We start from the raw sequence: 19,187 nt of genomic DNA, 5'->3' as shown, positions 1-19,187 counted from the left end.
ACTCGGCCAGTCTAGGGTGACAAAATCTTAATTCAATACCAGTATTCGCAAGAATGCCAAGGCAGGCGAAATAGTCATAATTATGCATGGTTATAACGACTCACATAGAGATCCATTACCATATCATCATTCATGGGAAATCATATTCATACACGGTGACGATGCAAAGTGGTTTATACAATAATACAAAACTACCATACTATTTAAATTGAAAAATATCGGGTTTTCCGTGGAACGACATTATTTACTTCTACATACAACAACTACAATAAAATGAACAATTACGAAAGCCATTCACTCTTACATGTTTTGAAATCACATACATATATACTTATGGGATCATCACATCTTTTTCGTAAACAGCTTTTGTTACAGAAAATATCGGATTTTCTGGGTTTTACAAACAATACAAACCATTTTATGTCAAACATGCTTATGAACTCACCAACATTATATATGTTGACCGTTTTCAAAATAACTTGTATTCTCAGGTAACAGATAAGCTGAAGAAAATTGTCAAGTGTGTTAGGATGTTATGTTTTGTGACTCTCAAACAATTTATGCTATGGATTATGTAATGTAAACAATGTACTGGATGTGAACAATGACGGTTGTAATGTATTAACGCATGGGGATGTTTATGTTATGTTTCATGTATATTCATTATGATGATATTTCAATTTAAGTCACACAAGCCCTCGGACGTTTCCGCCGTCTGATTCGGGGGTGTGACAGAAGTTGCTAGAGTCCTTTTACTAATCTATTTAGAAGGCTTATAAATATAGCCTTTATATATGGTTTTTCTAATTATTCTAAACTCTCTCATCACTGTCAAAAAATTTACAACCCTATAATCCTTTTTTCCTTCATTGATTTTCCTAATACAAGTTATTGCTTTTGTTTTTTCCCAAAAGTTTCCACCCAATTAACTATTATTGATCGTTTTGTTACTTTTTGTTTCAACCAGTCTCTAACAAGTGGTATGAAATCCATCTTTCTAGAACTTATAAATCCTAAGGTTGCGTTTAGTTACGAAAAAACAATTTTCATTTTCTGTTTTTCGTTTTCCCTTTTCAGTTTTCGTTTTCCGTTTTCGGTTTTCATTGGAAAATTTAGAAAACGCGTTTAGTTAAAACTTATTCATTTTCATTTTCAGCTTTAGAAAATTAGAAAACGTGTTTAGATGTATATTTTTTTATCGGTTTTTATTTTAAGAAAACGGTAGCGGTGGTAGGGAGGATGTGGGGACGGTGGCGGTGGTGGGGGCAGCGGCGGGGGGCAGTGGTGGCAGTGGGGTGGCGGCGACGGTGTTGGGGTGGCGGTGGCAACGGGGTGGCGGCGGCAATTGTGGCAGTGGTGGTGATGGCGACAGTGGTGGTGCTGGAGATGGGGTAGTGGTGGTGGTGATGCTGATGGTAGGTCGGTGATTGTGGTAGTGGTGTTGGGTCTGTGTGTGTGTGTGTGGGTGTGGGTGGGGTGGGGGTGAGTTTGTGGGGGTTGGTGTGTGTCTGTATGTTTGTGGGTGTGTGTGTTTGTGGGGGAGTGGGTGGGGGTGGGTTTGTGTTTGTGGGGGTGGGTGTGTGTGTGTGTTTGTGGGGGTTGGTGTGTGTCTGTGTGTTTTATAGGCGTATGTGTTTGTGGGGGTGTGGGTGGGTGTGTGTGTGTTTGTGGGGGTTGGTGTGTGTCTGTGTGTGTTTGTGGGTGTGTGTGTGTTTGTGGGGGTGTGGGTGGGTGTGTGTTTGTAGGGGTGGGGTGGGCTTGGGAGTGAGTGTAGGTAGGTAGGGGTGTGGTGGGTTGGGGGTGTTAAGGTGAGGGTAGGTAGAGGTGGATGGGGTGGGAGTGGGTATTTATATTTTAGAAAAATTTTGGAATTAGAAAAATGTGGAAAACAATGATTATCAGTTTTCCAAAAATTTTCAACTTCTTTGTAATTTTAGAAAACGGAAAATTTTCATTTTCCGTGAAAAATTTAGAAAAATAGACGAACTAAACGCGTTTTCCAAATTTTCATTTTTTTTGGAAATTTTTTTCCGGAAAACGGCCCATTTTTCCGCAACTAAACGCACCCTAATCGGCTTATATAAAAATCTTCCTAACCCTCCCTCCTTGATAGAATTTTCCTTGACCTCTTAAGGTTCCAAGTCTATCTAAGAGCATCTATAATGCATAATTCAATGGGAGAATTGAGTAAACTTAATCATTGTGAGATGTTATGTTGGCGTTAAACGAATTTGGAGTTCAATTACAAAAAATGAAACCTTTTAATTATTAAATATGTCATAAATTAGATTTTAGAATAGATGTTATGTGGCAATCATTAACCTTTAATGAATTCATTGCATTGTTGATGCCCTAAGAGTATTAATAATGGAGAGTTCAATCGTAGAGTTGAATGAAATGTCAAATCTAGTTGTCATTCAATGGGTGTGTAATATGCCACATTTGACATGAATTTGGAGTTTAAAAAAATCTAATTCTTAAATTATATTTAAATATATTTTATTCAACTTTATAACTTTATAGAGTTTGTAGGAAAAAAAATTGACAAAATTATATGTAATATAGAATGATAATATGACAATCTCTTTAACTCTAAAGTTCAATGCATTGTGGATTGAATATGTTTTAATGATTAAGATATTTCAATATTACTACCTATATATTAACATTAACCCTTGAAACATCGTATGATAACCTTAAACCTTGTATTACAATCAAAATTTAGAAAAAAAACCAAGGTATTTTGTAAGTCAATTCATAACCAGATATGAACACTCATAGCTATTAACTTATAAATATTATGATTATAGAATCTTATTATGCTCGTTTTTGTGTTTTTTCATTAAACTTGAGAGTTAGACTCTCCACAAAAGCATCTTATGGGAAGGGTTGACAATCTCACATTCATAGATTGACCAGGTCTGTAACCATTTCGATTCCCCAATCCTTTTTTATTGCCATTCGGAAAGAGGTGACTTTGACTTTTTATTAGTCCACTAAACCCACTACGGTTACCTTGTTCATTAATGCATTAAACTATTGATGAAGCTTTTCAACTTTGCACACATAGTCTTATTCACATCCATTTTATCCCATTGCACACAAACACCCACACAGAAAAGAAAGAGATGGATACTGCATACAAGCATTTCAGCCATGCACACAACCTCGTCATCCACCAAGCACATGAAGCTGAGAAGATGTCATGCTCCGGCTGCAATTCTCTGGTCATGGGGACTATATACGTTTGTTGGCAGTGCAAATTTGTGTTACACGAGCAATGCTTTCGTGCAACCCGATCACTAAAACATCCATCACACCCTTCTCATCCTCTTACTTTAGTTCCTTATCCAACTTATCCCTCTAATTCCTTTTACTGCAATTCCTGTAAACACACTGGAAATGGATTATCCTATTCATGTTCTGATTGTGAATTTGACCTTCATATCCATTGTGCTCAATCTGTTTCCTATGTTTATGCTCCTAATAGTGTTCCTAACCCAATTACTAATATCCAATATTCTTCGTTGGCTTCTAATATGCCAGAGGGAATACTATCTGCTTCTGATATTGAACATATCAAAAGAAACCAGGAGAGGCTCGAGATTGCAACGGAGGAGTATAGAATAGCTGCTCTTAGACGTAAATATATTTTAGACAGCATATAGTACTTCTTGCCGAGGGTTACTGAATTCTGATTTCCAGAGGAGACTGGTTGTGCTATATATCTCAATTGTTACCATATATCTCATAATGAGAGTAATTTTCTTTAAGATCATTCTGAGTGATATTGTCGGCTAATTGTGGCGTTGCTTATTTATCCATTTCATGGTTTTTTCTTCCGTTTCCATTTGTGAGTCTAAGTTTGGGGTTTCCCTAGTTGGGTTACATTTCTATGGATGTTATTTATTCGTAGTTACCGTTATTTACAGTTATATTATTTTTGATCGATCTCTTCGTAAAATGACATATTTAATAACTTTCTCAAATACTACATATCTACAATAAATAAAACGCTTTAGGTACAAGAGCATTAAACCAGCATATATTATACCGCTCCATGAAAAATTGAAAATTATAAAGGTCTATAGACCCAAGAACCATTCCATATATATTTTTTTTTTACCGTAAAGTAGAAAATAGGTTTTTACCATTTTGGCATTGACCGCTTCGTCTACGGTTTGTTGAAATGAAAAGACTCATTATTAACAAGTAACCAAAGAACCAATTGTGAGCGCTGAAAAGCATAATGATCAACGACAAAATGAATGGATATACATTTGTACATTGGACACACATATACCATAAAACTCGTCTTTTTTTTTCGTTTAATTTTTTTTAAGCCACGTTTTTTATTGAAAAAAAACTGAATGTACCGTTGTTCACGATTTTTTGTCATCTTTCCATAGACATCCATATTGATAAATAAATAAATAAACATTTTTTTTTCGAAAAAACCCACTTTGTTTTTTTGTTTTTTTAATATTTAAGTCTATTTGTATCCAAAAAAATTAATTATACCAGAAATGTCCATTTTTTTGTCATCTATTAACAATGTTTTAAAACCGGTTTTTTAGTTGAACTGGTATGGTGACCGGTTCCTGGTTTAACCGATTCGACCGCCGGGTGAACCGGTTTCTATATTTTTCATAATTTTAACTTTTTTTTTTCTATTTTCCTACACATACATACATATATAAATCATTAATTTAGTGTTTACAAGTTCAAATATTAAAAATACACATAAAAATAAATTGTAGATGAATCCAAATACACTAAAATAACACATAATCATAAGTTTTAGTGTTTTATATTAATCTATATACGTTAAAAAGAAAAATAAAGTATAATACCGAAACAAAATATAGTTTTAGATCAATATAAACAAATAAAAAAACTTTATAACATGTGTCATATGTTTTTATTTAGAGAAAACTAAATAGATTTGAAAAAAATCACCAAAATTTATTATGTAAATGATTCTTTTTCATTGTTTTGATTCGGTTTAACCGGTTCAACCGGTTTATTTTGACCGGTTCAACCGGGTTTTTCTAAAAACCGGCCGGTTCAATCCGGTTCAGAAATCAATGTAAAACCGGTGATAGTTGAACCGCTCCCTCCTCCGATTCCCGCTCCAACCGGTTTTTAAAACACTGTCTATTAATAAACATCATCACCGAATAAAAAAAAAAAAAAAAAAAAAAACTCGATCTGTTCAGATTCACACTGTAAATCTCAACTATAAATATTTCAATTTTAACATTCACGGTGTGAATTTTACTTACTATTTCAACTCTTTCATCATTCACAAATTAAATGAAATTTACATATAAATCGAAATATATTTCCATATAGTTTTATAATATTTTAACATTTTGATTACTTGCAAATTAGTTTTGTAAAATCAACAAATAGATTTATTCAATTGTGAATCTGGACTGTATATAACTTAGTTTTCAAAATTCATAATGTGAATTTGACTTACTATTATTCACATTGTAAAGCTGAGCAGATTCACAATGTGAATCTGAAATCTGAACTGAAATTTCAATTTTTTTTTAAACATCAATGTAAATATATGTTTAAAGAGTACCAACAAATATGAATTTTGATATATTTATTAACTTTTTTCGATAAAAAATAGACCTTAACTTTTCAAAAAACAAAGAAAATGAAGAGAGTTGTTTTGAACAAAAAAGTTCATTTTTTATATATCAATATGGATCTCTATGGAAAGATAAGGAAAAATCATGAACAATTATATTCAGATTTTTTCGATAAAAAACATGGCTTAAAAAAATTAAACTAAAAAAAAATGATGTGAGTTTTGTTATAATCCAGTGCATGTGTGTCCATTGTAATAGTCTACGACCATTCATTTTGTCGTTGATCGCTTTAGTAAAAATCATATGTATATTAAATGATATCCATACTTATAATTTCTTTTTATGGAAACTAATTAAATTCGTCATTAATGTCAACAATAATATTCTTTCAGAATGAAATTGCATCTAGAAGAATGATAGTGTATTCTAACAGAATGAGAGCATGCATATTCTACTTGAATACACTATCGTTTTTCATATTTAATGCAACTTTATTGTATTTTAAGTGAGTGAGTCTTGAAACAATAAACGAACTCATACATAAAAACCTAGATGCTAATTTATTCTGAAAGATTGTTATTGTTGACATTAATGACGAATTTAATTAGTTTCCATAAAAAAAGAATAATAATTATAGATATCATTTAATATACATACAATTATGGAAATCATTTAATATCTATATTTAATTAATTAATTAATTATTTAATTTTACTAAATTCCTATTGGTGCATTGTAGAACACAATAAATATAAGAAACACATTAACCTAGCCCTATATATATATATATATATATATATATATATATATATATATATATATATATATATATATATATATATATATATATATATATATATATAGGGAAAAGGAAATATACATTACAGCCCCACCTAAGCTTAGGTACTAAACCTTTTGAAAATACATTGTTTTACTATATAAAGATTACGGTTAATGGATTCATGATTAATAATTCAAGATGTAAATTCAAGATCGACACAATAGGGTTTAGGGTTTAGGGTTTAGGTTTAGGGTTTAGGGTTTAGATTTAGGGTTTAGGATTTAGGGTTTAGGTTTAGGGTTTAGTAATGTTCACTTGGGTGAAGTAATAAACCATAATTGAGGAAAGAAAACAGAGTTGGTAAAACGATAATGAAAGAAAGAAATGTTATGGAGGATGATATATTTACCAAGTGAAACCAAACCGGGTATATTTAGCATGTTAAAACGACATATTTTAGAGGTTTAGTACCTAAGGTTAGGTGAGGCTGTAATGTATATTCCCTATCCTCATATATATATATATATATATATATATATATATATATATATATATACATATATATATATATACATATATATATATATACATATATATATATATATATATATATATATATATATATATATATATATATATATATATATATATATATATATATATATATATATATATATATATATATAGAGAGAGAGAGAGAGAGAGAGAGAGAGAGAGGAGGGTTCAATTGAGAAAAAAAAAGGTTGAGAATGGGGGAATCATTCTCAGCCACTCATTTATTTTTGCCGCAAAAGCCTTCGTCGTACCAGCGGAAATGGGAAAGGAATAGACATGTGTTTTCCAACAAAACATGTTTCCTTAAACTATGCTAAGCATTACCTTAATATATACAAAAACATAGTTTTTTCGTTTTTTTTTAATTTTTAAGAAGCTATTTTTATCGAAAAATGATTTTAAATATACTAAAATTCATGATTTTTTATTCTCTACAAATAGACATCCATATTGATATAGTTTTAAGATAAAATAAAAAATTTATTTTTTTTATATTTTCAGTTATCGTTATTCATAAGTGAATAAAAATGAATCAGATTTTTACTACAATACATTCGTTATTCACTTATGAATAAAAACTATGATTAATTTTTTTTACAATTTAAGTATCATTCATATATGAATATAGCATATAATAAACATAGTATATTCATATTTAAATATTAGACGATGCATTCACTTGTGAATATTACGTAGTTTATTCACTTGTGAATATTAGATGATATATTCACTTATGAATATTAGATAATATTTTCATATCTGAATATTACGTAGTATTACATGGTATATCACATGTGAATATTACATAGTATATTCACTTGTGAATATTAGATGATATATTCACTTATGAATATTAGATGATATATTCACTTATGAATATTACACAGTATATTCACATATGAATATTACAAGGTATTTTCACAAATATATATAATTTTTATATATTATTCACATATGAATAACATACAGACTTGCATATTTGTTTTTTTGTTTTAATAATCATATACTGATTCAGGTGAGAAAACATATTCATATATGAATATAACGTGGTAATTTAGTTTATGCATTTCATCAAACAGTTGAAGTGCATACAATTTAACTTTTTTAAAAATGTTAAAAACATGATACTTTGACTATTTAAATCTTACAAAATAGTAGATTGATAGAGAATTATATGAAATTTTTCAAAAAAAAAAAAACGATTTGATCTTTTTCGAACCTCGATTTTGAAGTTTTATTTGATAATCGATGTTGAATGAATGATATGAAGTGAATTTTTTGTTGATTATCGATGATGTTGATCTAATGACGTTGAGAGTATAATTAATCGTAGATGTTGAAGATCTGATCGTATTCATGTAGAAGTGAAGGTTGGATTAAAAGAACCAAAAATGAATTTTTGTTGTTAACTGTTGAAGCGTGTTGATAAACATGTTATTGACGAAGATCGATGATTGATTAGCACTGGATGATGTTGATGATGATTTAATTGAAGAAATCTGGATGATTGTTGAAGGTTGAAGAAGAAATTTGGATGATGAACGATGAATGGGTTTGAACTGTAATCTAATTCTCTACAGATACGTATTTGAGATTGAAAGTTGTTATCATATTTACAAGTTTGCCACCGTGTCTTTTTATGCTTAGATTAAATGAGTGGCTGAGAATGATTCTCTCATTCTCAACATTTTTTATTTTCTCAATTGAACCACCTCTATAAACATACATACAAGTTACATTATTAGAAAGAGAATTGATTTTGATAGCAATGACCTGACCTAGCCGTTGGCTCGTGATGACCGAGTGGGATCCCAAACCATTCGGTTTTCATTATTTTATTTATGTTTTTATCTTTTTTATTTATCTTTTATGTTGTTTTGAAAAGATTAGATTTATCCTTTTGTTAGTTTGTTTCCTAGTTTTTTAGGTTTTAGCCTTTTTTGTTTGGGACGTATTGAGGGAAGCTTTAGACTTTGATTGATTAATAAAATGTGTGTTTGTGGAAATCCTATGTTGTTTTCTGTTCCAGCTTTCGGGTGACATAGAATCGGCATTATCAGAGCTCAGATGACGATGGCTCACAATGGATGAGGAAATCGACAATGATGTAGAGACGCCGACAGAGGCAACGATGAGTATGTACGGGATCCCCATGACGTTGCAACGATCACTAGGTTACAACAACGAGTTCGAGATTTGGAATTGCAACATGAAGAACATGGGGAGGAAATGAAGACAGCCACCAGAATCTGGGATGACGGTGCCGGTTTTGGCAACCCCTTCGGCAATAGACGTCCATGACGTGAGACACAGGCAGCAGACCCAATTCGTAATCTTGGAGTCAAGATCGAAATCCCTGGTTTCGATGGGAAGGCTCAAGTTGATGAATTTATCGATTGGCTTAGAACGGTTGAATGTGTTTTTCAATTAAGAGTTATTCCAACAATTTAAAGGTAAAACTCGTTGCCCTTAAACTTCGAAAATATGCTTCATTATGGTGGGATCATGTCAAGAAAAAAAGGGTTCAAGAAGAGAAATCGAAAGTTGAGACCTGGTTGAAAATGAGGAAACTGTTATGTGAAAAGTTTTTCCCATAAATCATCGACAAGACTTTATCAATGAGATTGACAAGTTACGAATGCTGTGTGGAGCCGAAGAACCAGAAGAACAAGTTATAGCCCGTTTTCTAGAATTACAACCATATTGGACTTTTATAGATGTGTGTGGACTTGCCTTGAAGGTCGAGAAGCAAAACAAAATCAGAAGCAGGGGAACTCCCTCCAAATTCAGCAGCACCACCAAGACCGAAACCTTTTGATCCCCTACCAACTTTTCAACAGGAACCGGAAGTAAAATTGGCCCAATCAAAGCCAAGACTTCTCGGGGAAATACACCAGCCACCACGACAACTCGGTTGAACCGATGTTTTAAATGCCACGGAATATGACATTTTACAAGAGATTGTCTAAATCAACAGCTTGTCACCCTTACTGATGACATACCTGTCGAGGAAACTCATCCTATATATGATACCAATGATGATGCTGAAATTGAAGACAGTGAAGTTATTTACCCGGATAAAGGTAAGGCCTTAATAACTCAAAGAGTCTTAAGCACTTCATCAACACCATCTGTTGACAACACCTTGTGGCTCCGTAACAACATGAAACATGGTGGCTACAAGCATGGTTGAGAAGTTGGCATTAAAAATGGAACCTCATCCCGAACCATACCAGTTAACTTGGCTTAAAAAGGGGAACGTTGTTAAAGTTAACCATTGATGCCTTGTATAGTTCTCTGTCGGCAACAAATACTCAGATGAAGTATGGTGTGAAGTGATTCCCATTGATGCATGTCATGTGTTGTTGGGATGACCTTGGCAATACGACCGACAAACGAAGCATGATGGGTTTAAAAACACCTATTCTTTTCACAATGATGGTGTTAATATCACCTCAGCACCTCTCGAACACGTGAAACGGGAACCGAGGCACTAGTTCTTAGAAAATTAGCATTTATGGACTTTAATCGACACTTCACTCCACTATTGATGTATGCTCTTGTCGTGACTGAAAAGAACAAGAAACATGTCACGACACCAAGTCTGGTCAAACCGTTACTCAAGGAATTCAAAGATGTCTTCCCGGACTAAATACCCGTGGAGCTACCACTGATGCAAGATGTCCAACATTGCATTGATTTCCTACCAGGCTCGGTGATCCCAAACAAACCCGCGTACCGGATGAATCCTAAGGAATTTGAAGAGCTCCACAGACAAGTAACCAAGCTGTTAAACAAATGCCTCATCAGGTCTGTTAAACAAATCGACGGTATTTTGTAAGTCAATTCATAACCAGATATGAACACTCATACTTATTAACTTTAAATATTATGATTAAAGAATCTTATTATGCTCATTTTTATGTTTGTTCATTAAACTTGAGAGTTAAGACTCTCCACAAAAGCATCTTATGGGAAGGGTTGACAATCTCGCGTTCATAGATTGACCAGGTCTGTAACCATTTCGATTCCCCAATCCTTTTAGTATTGCCATTCGGAAAGAGGTGACTTTGACGACTTTTTATTAGTCCACTCAACCCACTACGGTTACCTTATTCATTAATGCATTAAACTATTGATGAAGCTTTTCAACTTTGCACACATAGTCTTATTCACATCCATTTTATCCCATTGCACACAAACACCCACACAGAAAAGAAAGAGATGGATACTGGATACAAGCATTTCAGCCATGCACACAACCTCGTCATCCACCAAGCACATGAAGCTGAGAAGATGTCATGCTCCGGCTGCAACTCTCTGGTCATGGGGACTATATACATTTGTTGGCAGTGCAAATTTGTGTTACACGAGCAATGCTTTCGGGCAACCCGGTCACTAAAACACCCATCACACCCTTCTCATCCTCTTACTTTAGTTCCTTATCCAACTTATCCCTCCAATTCCTTTTACTGCAATTCCTGTAAACACACTGGAAATGGATTATCCTATTCATGTTCTGATTGCGAGTTTGACCTTCATGTGCATTGTGCTCAATCTAATTCCCATACTCCCATGATGATTCTCCTAAATCAAACTCATGGTCAAGGAGTAGTTCCACATCATGGCCACAATTCTTACGTACCACAAAATGTTTATGCTCCTACTAGTGTACTTCATAATCCAATTACTAATATCCAATATTCTTCAGTTGCCTCTAATATGCCAGAGGGAGTACTATCTGCTTCTGATCTTGAACATATCAAAAGAAACCAGCAAAGGCTCGAGATTGCAAGGGAGGAGTCTAGAATAGCTGCTCTTGGACGTAAATATATCTTAGACAGCATATAGAACTTCTTGCCGAGTGTTACTAAATTATAATTTCCAGAGGAGACTGGTTGTACTATATATCTCAATTGTTACCATATATCTCATAATTTGAGAGTAATTCTCTTTAAGGTCATTCTGAGTGATGTTGTCAGCTAATTGTGTCTGTTGCTTATTTATCCATTTCATGGCTTTTTCATCCGTTTCCGTTTGTGAGTTTGGGGTTTCCCTAATTGGTTACATTTCTATGGATGTTATTTATTCGTTGTTATCGTTATTTACAGTTATATTCTTTTTGATCGATCTCTTTGTAAAATGAAATATTTCATAACTTTCTCAAATACTCTATTACACATCTACAATAAATAAAACTCTTTAGGTACAAAAGCATTAAACCAGCATCCATTATAGGGCTCCATGAAAATTGTAAAGGTCTATAGCGGAGCCTGACCTTAAGGTTTATGGGTCCATTTTATTAATTAATATAAAAAAATTGAAAAAATAATACTAACTAACCCTTTAAACTAACCCATTAAACTGTTGCTGTTTATGGCAAAGAAAGTAGGGTGAATTTGGATAGAAAGCTTGAGTAGTGGGTGCCAAATGAAGAACTCTCTAATTAAAAAAAATAACTTATGTATATGTGTTATGTGTATATTTCAATTTTCAAGTACCCCTCTACCATTGTCCCAAGTAGACCTGGCAATCCGTGTCTGCGTGTCGTGTATTCGTGTCGGACACGAATTTACACGACACAAATTTGCTAAACACGAACACGACACGAATTATAAAACGTGTTTGGGGTATCAAACACGAACACGACACGTAAAAAATTGTGTGACACGTGACATGACACGAATAGACACGTTTTTTAGCCGTGTTACACGAAAAAACACGAATAGACACGTTTTTAATGGCTTTTTTTAAGCTATGACTATAAACTAGTTATTGAATTTTACAAATTTGGTCCATAATATATTATAAATACAAAATTTAACCCTAAAGTATATATGTGTTTATACGTGTCACGTGTCAACACGAATTTGTATCGTGTCTTATACGTGTCTAAACATGTAAATTCGTGTTTGACACGTGTAAGACACGAAACACGAATTTAAAATACGTGTCAGACACGATAAACACGAAACACGAATTTATAAAACACATACACGGAAAACTCGTATCGTGTTCGTGTCGTGTTAATCGTGTCGTGTATGAAATTGCCAGGTCTTGTCCCAAGACCCGCTCCATATATTTTTTACCGTAAAGTAGAAAATAGGTTTTTACCATTTTGGTCGAGGTTTGTTGAAATGAAGAGACCCAACTATATAATCTAATTTTTCATTTTACTTCCCTCCTATTATACAATACTTTCACATTATATTCTTTATTATAATTCTTTAAAAACACAAAACAAAAATTGATATATATATATATATATATATATATATATATATATATAGGTTCAGGTATTATAACTAATTATTGTGTGGTTGTATGCATAATTGTGGGGCAATCATTTCAAAAACCTAGATAGGGGTAAAATTGTAATCTTACCTATTAAATAATTTTGGTAATTCAATAATTAAATTATTATTTCCTTTAATTTTAGGAAAATTAATTTAAAACCCTACCGTAGACGTCGACCTTTAAACTGCAACCGGTTTTGGTGGGTGCGGCTTCAATAGAGAACAACGAGGAGGAAGGGACGAAAGGTGAAGCTGTGATCGAGGAACTTTACTAATCTAGAGAAGGAGAGGTCAATCTAGAGGTGTTTGGCTTGTAGTTGCGGTTCCAAGGTAATGGTTCTCCTCATTCATTCTCCTCTTTTTTTTTTGGTCCTCGTCTTCAAATCACCATCACCGCCGGCTGCCATGGCCGCCGGCCATTGCTGCCATCGTCGACTACCTGCCACCTTGCTGTGGTGGCAGTGGGTGTGTCTCGGAGGCATAGTCGTCGACTCTCACGGCCGATTGTTCTGGATTGAATCACGACATTCTGAATCAGGGTAAGATGCTTAAGCATCTATGTCAAACCCTAAAATCATCACCCAGAAATATGTCTGTCTTAACTTTGCCCGTGATCGGCCCGATCTCATGAGGTATATAACATTGTTCTTCATTGGGTTTCTAATTTACGATGCTTCTGAGCTGACCACCTGTTTGACAATAATCCTCTGTGAAACTTCTCCACCTCTTAAATGATAATATCGTTTTCAAATTTCTCCATTACTTATCAGGAGACAATCAGGATCAGGTTGAGTTAAAAAGGGGAGATTGGTTATGTAAAAGGTATACTAAATGTTGTAATATGTTTCAGCGTTACTATTTATATTCAGAGGTATATCTTGATTTATAATTTTCCTGCCAAACAAAACTTTGATCAATTGCAGATGGACCTCTAGTGAGCTATGCAGATGGAGTTTATGATACATGACTTAATCGATACATCACTGTTAGATGATGGTGAGGGATGAGGCGTAGATATACTGTTAGGTCGATCATTTAACCCTAGGATTATTGCTTGAAATTGTCATGGAAAGAAGAAGATTAAGCAATAAAAATGAGTGGTTGTATTTCTCATTTGCAGGTACACATGAAATCAAGAACAAGAATGTTCTTGTTTTCTTGGCCGGGAACGAAACGAGAGATATCAAAGCAAAACAGGGTACAAATGAAACTTACAACATTCTACTGGAATGGAATCTTGAATTCCGATTCTGTCAGAATAGAATCTTGAAGATGAACATTGTATGGGATGAAGATGAACAATGACCATCAATCTTCCAAAAAGAATGGATTATTCCAACAGAATAATATACAATATAATGAAAAAAATATATGTAATAGTATATTCTGGTAGAATAATTTATATATTGTATTTCTTTGTTATTAATAAGTGTAACATTATCATAGAATAGTATATAAATTTTTTTCTTTTCTAAGAATGTAATGAAATTTTTTTTAACTTGTATCCAAAATTTTGTTATTCTTCAAGAAGTTCATTAAATCAAAATATATATTATGTCAGGATGTGTATTCTTGTATGGTTCAATATATTGATAAACATATTCCGTCAGAATGTTACGAATTAGGAGAATTATCATCCATACAATCAGATTTTTAAAATTAATAGAATCTATTTTCCCTTAAAATATGCAATTTTCCTTAAAATATGCAAATTTCCTTTATTAAATCTATATTAATTGACTAAAATACCCTTCTAGTTAGAATAGATGGTATTTTTGAATTATCTTTAATTCAATAATATGTAATAATCACTTACTTAAAATAAGTAAAATTGATTGGCCCACATTTATGCATACAATAACACAATAATTACTTTGAATATAATAACCTAAACCTATATATATATATATATATATATATATATATATATATATATATATATATATATATATTAAGGTTCAAATGAGAACAATTATTAAATCGAGAACACGAGAACAAATCTAGGCCACATATTTTTTTTGCCGCAAAACTCTTCCACGTATCGACGCGATAAAGGAATGTAAATATATTTATATATGAATAATCACTTGATAATAGACACATATTTAATCATATATGAATATACTTATTTATGTATAAACTAGGTGTGAGACCCGTGTACTACATGAGTTTATCAAAAATAAAAATTTAATATCAATAATTAAACATTAAATATTTTATAAAATAATATTTTTACATAACATAATGTAATCTTTTGGAACATTTATAAAATAAATCAAATATTCTTTAGAACATTTATGAGACTTTATTATCAAATTAATAGAATGATTCTCTTTCCTTATAAAACATTGTGGAATTTTATTTTTAAAAAAATGGAAATTCCCAAAAAATGATAAGTGGAAAATAATACTTCTAAAACTCCCATAAAATTACATGTGACAAAACTCTTGAGAATTTGACAAGTGGCAAAAAAAACCTTCATTTATTAAAGAGGATATATGTCATCGTCACCGACACCTCTATCGGTACACTCGGGGGTTTTGCAGCACAAATAAATATATGGCCCAGATTTGTTCTCGCGTTCTCATTTATATAATTGTCCTCTCTCTCTCTCTCTCTATATATATATATATATATATATATATATATATATATATACACCTTTATTAAATATATTTTGACAAACACTTTTTTAACATAAGTTTTATTTTTTTAGTTTTATAGAAGTGAAAATCATATATATCATTACATATTTTTAGTTGATAATTTGTTTTTTTTATTGTTTAATGATTAACATCAATCATTAAAAAAATTAGGGAATGAAGATTACGGTGGTTTGGTCAGGTATACAGGAGACAACCGATTGCTACTATTAGGAGTAGTATATGGTACAAGGAGGAAATGTCGACAGAAAAGTAAATGGGAAGATATTGTTAGGTTAGACTTGAAAAAGTTAGCATTTACCGAGGACATGACTTCAAAGAGTTAGCACTTACCAATGACATGTCTTTAGATAGGCGAGTAAAGAGGCTTGAATTAGGGTAACATAGTAGTATTGACTTAGTCTAGGGTCTAGATACATCCTCTTTGTTTGTGATTGTCTTGCAGTTCCTTCATATTTACTCTTTCTTACTATCTACTATTTGTTTACTTAGGGTATTTGTTTCAACTATTGTATTTTCGTTAGGTATGACTACAAAACTTTATTATCTTTATATTCTTATTTGTATATGTACTTGATAAATTTTATTTTGTTGGAGGTCCTTACGGAAGCAATTTTCCAACCTTACGGTTGGGTCTGTTGACCATCCTACTTCCCCCTTACCTCATTTGTATAGGACTCGGGTATGTATGTATGTATGTACGTACGTACGTACGTATGTATGTATGTATGTATGTATGTATGTATGTATGTATGTATATAAAATTAATGAATAAAATGATAGGACCTATTAATAAACATTTAAAAAGTTTATGAATAATGAAGATATATTTCTAAAGTGTAAGGGTTTATATTTTTATAGTGTATAACATCATTTATTAAAATAGACCGAGGAGGGGCGCTTAGAGCAACTCAATGCAAGGTTCATGAAAAATATGAATTGTTGCACATATATATGAATATAGTTAGAGAAAGGTTTATCCACATTAGCATACAAAAGGTATGTGGTTATGAATTGCTTCATAACTTTAAATAGGGCTCATAACACATATACATCATTCAAAATTATATGACTATGTGTTATACATGCCCTACAATTAGCAGTGCTGATATGGCTCTTCGACCTCGACAGGAACATCACGTCACTTGGGGCGGCCCTAGAAATTCAAGACCCCGACAAGGTGATGAGCAAACTGGTATCATATAAAGAGTAGTTACTTTGATCCCACATTAACTGGGAAGCGGAACTTAGCACTCCTTATAATGGGTGTAGAGATCTTCCTACCAGGACGCGTTTTATTGTCGCACGGGCAACAGATCCCATAAGAAATTTGTAGAATAAGTGACCCTAGGAAGTCTTTATGTCGGGTGGCCCAAAGCAGATAATATATTGGCATGTGTTGCTAAGGATGTAACAAATAGTATCAAATCCAGGACACGGGGGTGTTCGACTTTCGACATGGATATCGACCCCTTATACGGGGGATAGAGTAGTGCCTCTGATCTCATATCGACTATAAAGGAGAACTAAGTACTTGTTATATAGGATGTGGAGACCTTCCTTATCAGTGTAACATCCGAAAATTCAAGGCCAAAAATTTCATTTTTAAATCATAACTAAACCATAGTATTAAATCATTTCAAACATACTAAAAGAGTTATATAACAAATCAGAGTATCTTTTCAAAACACTTGTTCATTTCATCAGAGTAAAACATCCCAGGCTGACTAACTATGGTGTGTGCCATGCGATCATCCCGAGCTCTTCCCTCCGCTACCGGAAGTATCTGAAACCAAAACTGAAAACTATAAGCACGAAGCTTAGTGAGTTCCCCAACCTACCACATACCATCCACATAATCGCATACTGCAACTACTGGGCCTCGCCCACTACCTCGGTCCCCGCCCGCTACAACAGGCCCCGCCTGGCTTCGAGCCCCGCTCGATGTACATATCTGTTTCTCTTAGGCCCCGCCTGTCTCTGGGCCCCGCCCGCTAACATATGCTAACATACAATCATATAATAACACACAAATTGAACGTATACTACTGAATTCTTGTTCTAAGGCCTCGCCTATCTTGGACCCCGCCCCTGCCCTGCTACTGATGAGACATGGAGCCCCGTCCACACTCCCACTGATAGTGAGATACGGGCCCAGCCCACACTCACTCCCTTCCTACCTTAGGCCTCGCCCCTGCTCTGCTGCTAATGAGATATGGAACACCGTCCACACTCTTCTATTGGTGAGATACGGGACCTCGCCCACACTCACCTCCCTACCAGGCATATACAAGTATCACACAGACAACAAGTATACTCTATCATGCAAACCATTCCTTGGGCACCAGCCCGATATTGGACCTTGGTCCTGAATATCATACTAGCATACAGTGCCTAGGGCTAACCCCCGGGTCTTCCTACTCATAACTACATGGGCCGGCATTGTGGCCGTAGACCCATTCACACAAAGGGAAACTCACCTCAAACTGCTGAAGCTGTTGATAACCCTCTGGCTGCTGTCTGACAACTCTCTGAACCGCTGCTCCTCTAGCTCCCCGAGCTACCAATACCAACAATAACAATTAGCCTAACTGTCCTCCAGAAGTCAACTAGGTTAACTCTGGTCAAGGTCCTTCTCAAGGTCAAAGTCAACGGTCAGAGTCAACTTCCAGTTGACTCGACTCGCCGAGTTGTTCTACCAACTCGTCGAGTCCATGCTCCTCAAATCCCAAACAACCCCGACTCCGCTCGTCGAGTCTAGCGAGAACCCGACGAGTTCTCCTTCATCTAACACTTCGGGACTATCCTCAACCGACTCGCCGAGTTCATCCTTGAACTCGTCGAGTTCATCATCATCGTATGAATGTCTAGACCATGACTCGCCGAGTTGTATGAACAACTCGTCGAGTTCATCTTCATAACTAAGAAGATTGTCTTGGACTCGTCGAGTTCCTCTTCGAACTCGTCGAGTACCATGATCTTCATGTCCATTACAGACCCAGTCTGGCTGAAACCTCTACTAACTCCACTCACTGATCCGAATCGTAAACAGAAGGGTTTGGGTTTGCGACCCGACTCGCCGAGTCCATGAACTGACTCGCCGAGTCCATCTTGTGGCATCTCTATTTTGTCGATTACAGACCATTCCAACACCTCCAACTCATAGATCTGGACTCCTTATGCTAGCATTGCACGTAAAGTTGCTAACTTTACGTGCATGCAAAGTGTTATGGGGCTAAAACACTTAATCCAAGCTTCAAAGAAGACCTAGGTCATGAAATGGGAC

The 19,187-nt window shown here is 34.1% G+C and overlaps 1 long non-coding RNA gene across 2 annotated transcripts; it reads left to right on the top strand.

Annotated features, from left to right (window-relative positions):
* The first annotated feature begins 8,714 nt into the window (after positions 1-8,714).
* Positions 8,715-10,953, top strand: LOC145106249 (uncharacterized). Of its 2 annotated transcripts, none has more exons than XR_013707526.1 (2): positions 8,715-10,779; positions 10,894-10,953. It is a non-coding gene; the product is annotated as an uncharacterized LOC145106249 (long non-coding RNA). The 2 variants fall into 2 exon arrangements; XR_013707525.1 differs by having other exon boundaries at positions 10,887-10,953.
* Positions 10,954-19,187: the final 8,234 nt, after the last annotated feature.

Source organism: Lactuca virosa, chromosome 4, assembly GCF_052849685.1.
Source record: "Lactuca virosa cultivar CGN04683 chromosome 4, Lactuca_virosa_CGN04683_v6, whole genome shotgun sequence".
In the NCBI taxonomy this organism is placed as follows: Eukaryota; Viridiplantae; Streptophyta; class Magnoliopsida; order Asterales; family Asteraceae; genus Lactuca; species Lactuca virosa.
The sequence above is the reverse complement of the archived record's forward strand: the minus strand, read 5'-3'. Positions and strand labels throughout refer to the sequence as shown.